At 39.2% G+C, this 7,675-nt stretch overlaps 1 pseudogene; it reads left to right on the top strand.

Annotated features, from left to right (window-relative positions):
* The first annotated feature begins 1,381 nt into the window (after positions 1 to 1,381).
* Positions 1,382 to 3,645, top strand: LOC136480158 (uncharacterized; annotated as a pseudogene).
* Positions 3,646 to 7,675: the final 4,030 nt, after the last annotated feature.

Raw genomic sequence — 7,675 nt, forward strand, 5'->3', positions numbered from 1 at the left:
CCGGTGACCAGCCCCGGCCCTTCCTCTCTATCTCTCGTTCTGTTGCTCACAATTAGGGTGCCATGTCGCAGGCTGCTTGCCGATGAAGCAAATCACCAAGACGAAGGAAGGAAACCGATGCGACGCATTTTCAATCCACATGTCGGTGATCCGTCCACCTAGAACTAGAGGCCGAACCAAGCCCCCACATTCATTTCGCTCCCCAGCCTACGAACTCACTGTCGCCGATCGAAGAGACAGAGGCGGCAGTGGCTGTGTTGGTCACGCTCCCGGTGCCCCGCACCATGCGGGGTCAGATCATCGCGCTCGCGTCCTTGTTCCTGCAGCCCTCACCAGCATGATATGCTTATGAGATCTGGCCTCTCTTTCTCCTTCCCGTACAAGCCCAAATATTTAACCATGGTGAGGCTCATGCTCATTCCACTGTCTTCTAATCTCCCTCTGTTCCCCTTCAGATGTGCATGGTGCAGGAGGAGTCGTCACCTCCCCATTCATCGTGAAGCATATCCGGTGCCACACTCCAAGGTAAGGGCAAATTGATACGGTCTTATGTGATTATTCTTGTGTGGTTGTGCATTTGATCTGTCTGAAACGCTTCTAGATCGATTGGATATGAAATTAATATGACCAATGTTATGAGATTGATTTCATTTGAACTTGCGGCCTAGCAAAGTAGCAATATAGTTGAGTGTTTCATGTGTGTGTTGGTATTGCCTAATCGGTATTTGTTTATTTTGATGTGGACATGTTGGTTGAGCTCAGATGTGCGCATTTGAAATAGAAATACTGCTTGCGAGGAAGCTACTGCTTATGTCTGGTAATAGAAAAAATTGAGAATGCCTGAACCTGTCATGCTCGAGATAAACTAATTGTGATGGTGCCTTAGTTCGAAATCTCACAAACAACTGGAGATTGATTCAACACTTTTCTTAATGGTCAAATGCCTGAGTTCTAGATTCTCTACAGGCGATATCGTATCCATCCCTTACTTGATTTTTTCCTCCATCAAGCTAAATCTCAGCTTTACATGCCCATGAGCCAACGGTGAAGATCATTGCCTGAAAACATGGTATATTTCAGGCACCTGAAATATAGCAAGCCCCTTGATTCAATAGTGGATGATCTTTTAACTTATATTCAAGTCATGTCCCACCACTATTATTCTGTGGTGCTTGAGCTTAAAATTGATCCATAAGTTCCACTAGAAAAAACAACTAATGACACATTAATAAAATTTTGAGATCATTCTTTTTATATGTTCATTCGAGAGAGAAAAATCATTTCATTTGTTTTTTGTGAACAACATAGCAGGTCCCAAGCCCTAGTAAAGGTGAAGGGTTGTGATAGGCGTGACGAGCCAACGTTAAATCTAGCCATCCTAATGGAGATGAAACCCGAAAGAAAATCGTTGGGGCGTAACCCTCTTAGCAACGCACCATATCAGAACCCGGGTATGGTGTTAAATGGGCAAGGGCCGGGTCGGCACCCCCTTGGTGACGCGCCGTGTCATGATCTGGGCATGGTGTCAAGTAAAACAAGGATCGGGTCATCGCTTCCTTAGTGGCGTGCTACATTGGCACCCGTGTGTAGTGAAAAATGAGCAAGGGTCTTCACATCTGAGTCGATGGGTGCGAAGGGTAAGGAAGCTAGTCGAACCAACTAGGATCCGTTTAGGTAGTTGGAATATAGCGTCGTTTACAGGTAAGTTAAGAGAATTAGTTGATACCACGACTAGGAGGCGTGTAAATATATTATGCGTTCAAAAGACTAAATGGAAGGGTCAGAAGGTGAAGGAGGTGGACAATACAGGTTTCAAGCTTTGGTACACAGGGACAGTTGCGAATAGAAATGGAGTAGGAGTTTTGATTGATAAGAGCCTCAAGAATAGTGTGGTGGGAGTGAGAAGGCAAGGAGATAGGATTATCTTAGTTAAGCTTGTCGTTGGTGATATGGTCTTGAACGTAATTAGTGTGTATGCCCCCCAAGTAGTCCTCAATGAGAGTGCTAAGAGATAGTTCTAGGGAGACTTAGATGGCATGATTAGAGCTGTACCTAGTAGTGAGAAGCTTTTTATAGGAGGAGATCTTAATAGGCATGTAGGTACTACAAGCGCAGGTTTCGAGGCAGTTCATGGAGGTTTTGGATATGATAGTAGGAATCGGGAGGGGGAGGAAGTTCTAGACTTTGTGGTAGCTTTTGACCTGATGATAGCCAACACTTTCTTTAGAAAAGAGAGAATCTCATCTAGTGACCTTCAGTAGCGGACAACACTTTAGCTAGATTGACTTTGTCCTCGCAAGAAGAAATGTCAAACGAGCATGCTTGGGTTGCAAGGTGATACTAGGGGAGTGTGTTGTTTCTCAACATAAGCTTTTGGTGGCAGACTTTCATTTTTAGGTGTGTGCCCATAGGGATAAACAAGCTAAGATTGAAAGAACAAAGTGGTGGAAACTGAAAGGGGAGACATCAGAGGTATTCAGAGAAATGGTTATCAAAGAGGGCTTTTGGAAGGAAGAAGAGGACATAAACAACATGTGGGAGAAGATGGCAACCAACATTCAGAAGGTGGCCTCAAAGGTGTGTGGAGTAACCAAAGGAAGTGGAGGCGAGGCTAAAGATACTTGGTGGTAGAATGAGGAAGTCCAAAGGGCTATTAAGGAGAAGAAAGAATGCTATAGATGCTTGTACCATGACAGGAGTGTGGACCACATAGAGAAGTACAAGGTGGCAAAGAAGACTACAAAGCGAGCTGTAAGTGTGGCAAAGGGTAGAGCGTACGAGGATCTTTATCAACATTTGAGTACAAAGGAAGGAGAGAAGGACATTTATAGGATGGCTAGGGTTCATGAGAGAAAGACAAGGGACTTCAACCAAGTTAAGTGCATTAAGGATGAAAGGGAGCATCTCTTGGTGAAGGAGGATGAGATCCGACATCGATGGCAAGAGTATTTTAACAAATTGTTCAATGGTGAGAATATGGACACAACCTTTCAGTTGGATGACTCTTTTGATGACACCAATAGACGCTTTGTATGGAGAATCCAAGAATCTGAGGTTAGAGATGCGTTGAAAAGGATGAAAGGAGGTAAGGCGATGGGACCTGATGGTATCCCAATCGAGGTGTGAAGATGCCTCGGGGACATAGCTATAGTATGGCTAACCAAGCTATTCAACCATATTTTTCGATCGAACAAGATGCCTAATGAATGGAGAAGTATATTGGTACCAATCCACAAGAATAAAGGGGATATTCAAAGTTGTACTAATTACCAGGGAATTAAGTTGATGAGCCGTACTATGAAGCTATGTGAGAGAGTTATCGAGCATCGCTTGAGAGCAATAACGTGGGTCTCTATGAACCAATTTGGTTTCATGCCCGAAAGGTCAACCATGGAAGCCATTTTCTTAATAAGACAAGTTATAGAGCGGTATAGGGAGAAGAAGAAGGACCTACACATGGTTTTTATTGACTTGGAGAAGGCTTATGATAAAATACCAAGGAATGTTATGTGGTGGGCTTTGGACAAACATGAAGTCCCAACAAAGTACGTCGGGCTCATTAAGGACATGTACAACAATGTTGTGACTAGAGTTTGAACAAGTGATGGAGACATGGATGACTTTCCAATTAGGATAGGACTACATCAAGGATTAGCTTTGAGCCCTTATCTATTTGCCTTAGTGATGGATGAGGTCACAAGGGATATACAAGGGGACATCCCTTGGTGTGTGCTTTTCGCGGATGATATAGTGCTACTTGATGAAAGCTGGACAGGAGTGAATCAGAAACTGGAGTTATGGTGGGAGACTTTGGAGTCCAAAGGTTTTAGACTCAGTAGAACTAAAACTGAGTATATGAGATGTGACTTTGGCACTACTACTTAGGAGGAGGAAGATATTAGTTTGGAAGGTCAAGTAGTGCCTAGGAAGGATACCTTTCGATATTTAGGATCAATGCTACAGAAAGACGGGGATATTGATGAAGATGTTAGCCATAGAATCAAAGCAGGGTGCATGAAGTGGCGGCAAGCATCTGGTGTCCTATGTGACAAAAGGGTACCACATAAGCTAAAAGGCAAGTTTTATAGGACGGCGATTAGACCTGCTATGTTGTATGGTGCAGAATGTTGGCCTACGAAAAGACGACATGTTCAATAGATAAGTGTCACGAAAATGTGTATGTTGCGTTGGATTTGTGGTCATACAAGAAGGGGTCGAGTTCGGAATGATGATATACGTGATAGATTAGGGGTAGCACCAATTGAAGAAAAGCTTGTCCAACCCCGGTTGAGATGGTTTGTACATGTCCAACGGAGACCTCAAGAGGCACCGGTGCATAGTGGAATCCTAAGCCAGGATAGTAACGTGAAGAGAGCTAGAGGAAGACCGAAGTTGACTTAGGTAGAGGCAATAAAAGGAGACTTGAAAGGATAGAATATACCCAAAGACTTAGCCTTAGATAGGAGTGCTTGGAAGACAGCTATTCATATGCCTGAACCTTGATTGTTTCTGTTGGGTTTTAACTCTAGCCTACCCCCAACTTATTTGGGACTTAAAGGCTTCACCTAACAAGGCACTAACCGATATGCACTGGACATGGTTATTACATGGTAATTCTAGGCACATGGATGACTGATGCAACTGACCCAATAATAATGTACATCATCCTGTATGTATTGGTTTTCTGACTGCCTTGCTTCATGTCTAAAATTGTGATAAATTATTGAACTGGATCATTTACCACTCCAAAATAATCAAAGCACATGATGGCATGGCATGTCTTGCTTCTTGTATTTTTTTATTCCCTATGGAAATCCTTTTAAACCAATATTGTCTATTGGAGGCTATCTCTGTAAGAATTTAGTATTTTTTTGCTAGATATTAGAAGCAAAAAAAGATGTTACCTGAATTAACTCTATAACCACATTCGATATTCCAGTAGTTTAATATTTGATGAATACTATTTGTTTAGAAGTTCAACAGTTGCGGGCAAGAGGTGGAACTGGAAATTCTGGTGGGTATAAGGCTATAATTTTGGCCTGTTTTGTTTTTCAGACATTGGGCTATAATGTGATCTTGCAAAGATTGAGAGTGTACATTTTCATTTGCAACTCCATATTGAGATGTGTTAATCAAACTTTATATATTTTCTAAGGAAATTGTGCTAGGAGTGATCATAACAATTCTCAGAATCAAGCGGTGCATTCTTAAAGAGAGGTATTTACTCTATTTTCCATGTTTTCACCTAATCTAGTCTTTTGGCTTTAATATTGTCTCAATTTTTTAGAGAGATCAATATGTTGCACCCAACTAGAATGATGGATTCCTTGAAGATAGGGATGAATTAGTAAAGTCACTTCTTGTGAATTTAATACTTATTTTATCCACAAAGGATTTTTTTATAATAACTCAACCTACTTTCTTTTTTTTCTCTTTACTAGAATAAAGAAACATGTTAGTCTGAATTTAGTGATGATGACGATCTACTTTGCCAAAACAAAGAAACAAGTAGAATAACAAAGAAACAAAAGGTATCTATGAACCACACTTTGCTATAATTATAGTAGAATTGTTGTCTTATTGTTTCATACTTCATTTTATATGTGTAAGGGTCATCACTGAGGGCCTAGAGAGACAACAACCATTGCACACTAGGAGGTGGCTCAAAACAAGGCTACATGCTAGAAGCGTCAAACACATAAATAACTTCCTCTAATGAAGGTAGACAAACATAATACCATTTGTTCTAATTGCATGATCTTGATATACAACTAAGGTTTGTTGGTCACTAAGTGATTATGTCAAATTAATGTAGGTTGGGACCATGTTGCTACTAATGACTTCAAAATATCCTAACAAGGCTAATGTGGCATATGCAACTCTCTTGAGCACTGATCCAGAAGCTATTGTTGATAGAGTTAAGACAAGGAGTCAATTCTGCAAAGTACATATCAATCATCCTATAGCAAATGATGAGCCATTAGTGAGGCCATGGCTGGGTGCAACAATATTGGTGATGCCCAAGCCAAAGGAGTCCCAATTGCTTGGCTTTCGATGTTCGTATGTTCAAACTAGCTTTCTTAACTTTACTTCAATGTACATATGTGGCCTAATTTGTAATGTTACAACTTATATTTTCTTTGCAGATTGAAATGATTAATGGTTGAATTCCAATATCGATGTGTACAAAGAATGGAAGAAGAAGCAATGGAATTTATGAAATCCTATCTAGTTCTTGATTTTTTTTTTCTTTCTGGTATAGACTATGTGTGTTTGCTCTCTAGAGCCATATCATTATGTACATATACTATGATTTGATTTGGACAACCACTATGTTTGAGATTGGGCTACAATATGTGGATCTTGTTATGATTATTGAAACTTGTGGTTTATGTGATTTTGCAATGTGTCATGTTTGTGTGATTCTATATTAATGTGTGTGCCACATGTATAAGCGAAATAAATACTAGTTTCATAATCTGAATATCGCAATATATATAAACAAGTGTTACAAAACATGTGTTCCTTTGTTCCATATTGTGCTCTACCATAATGTAGAAGTGTTACTAGAACTAAAAAAGTGTTACAACAGACAATCACTGTAACACTCATCAAATGTTCCAAAAGATTAGTAAATGTGTTACAAACTATATATTCTACTATAATGTGAAGTGTTACTAGAGCAAAAAAGAAGTGTTACAGCAAAAATAATTGTAACATTGGACTAATGTTCCTGTAGACAAGTAAATGTGTTACAATAAATAAGTCTATAGTAACATGGCCAATTAGAACACAAAAAAATTATGTTACTAAGAGAGTTAGTAACACTGTTTCTAACCTATAGTAACACAAGTTGGTATTATTATATCCTTGCGTTGTACTCTTAATACTTTTATAATTATTAGTAGCAAAGACAAACGCAAATTGATAAGCATGTCCAATGGTTCAGTAGCCAGCTGCTATTTGATATTCCTTTGTCCTTTCGATATAATAATGAAATAGCGAGGACCGTGCATGCTCCATCTATCTACTACTATGAAAACAGTTTACAGAGACACTGGCTATTTTGGGTAGATGCGGCTCAATCAGAAGCTGCCTCTAAAAATGGTTGGTTTCTGAAACGTATCGTCCCTAGAAATTCATTTTAGAGGTGACTGCTATTTTTAGTCACCTCTAAAAATGTCCGGCTAGATCTAGAGCCATCTAGTAAAATTCATATTTTTTTCAAACGAAGTCAAATGAAGACATACTTCATCCCAAAGTTGTTTAACTCTAAGAGGTCTATAACTTTGTAGTTGATAACTTTTTCATATGAAATTATTTAATTTCAGCAAATTCTGTTTGGAGTTCTCACATTTTGAAAATCATTTTTTTGAATTTTCCAAATGACGTCACCAAAACCAAAGTTATAGATCTCAAAAAGATATACAACAGTGTAGTTTTCATTAAAAATAAATTTAGTCTCAAGTCATCACATGTTGAAATTCAAAATTTTCAAACGACCTCTAATGTAGAACTGACAAAAATGAAAGTCATGGATCTTGAAGAGTTATACAACTTTATAGTTGGCAACTTTTTTATTTGAAATTATTTATCCAAGAAAAAACATGTTGGATTTCTCATATTTGAAATTAAAAATTTTCAAATGACCTCTAATGAAAGAAACGACCAAGAT

Source organism: Miscanthus floridulus, chromosome 9, assembly GCF_019320115.1.
Source record: "Miscanthus floridulus cultivar M001 chromosome 9, ASM1932011v1, whole genome shotgun sequence".
Lineage (NCBI taxonomy): Eukaryota > Viridiplantae > Streptophyta > Magnoliopsida > Poales > Poaceae > Miscanthus > Miscanthus floridulus.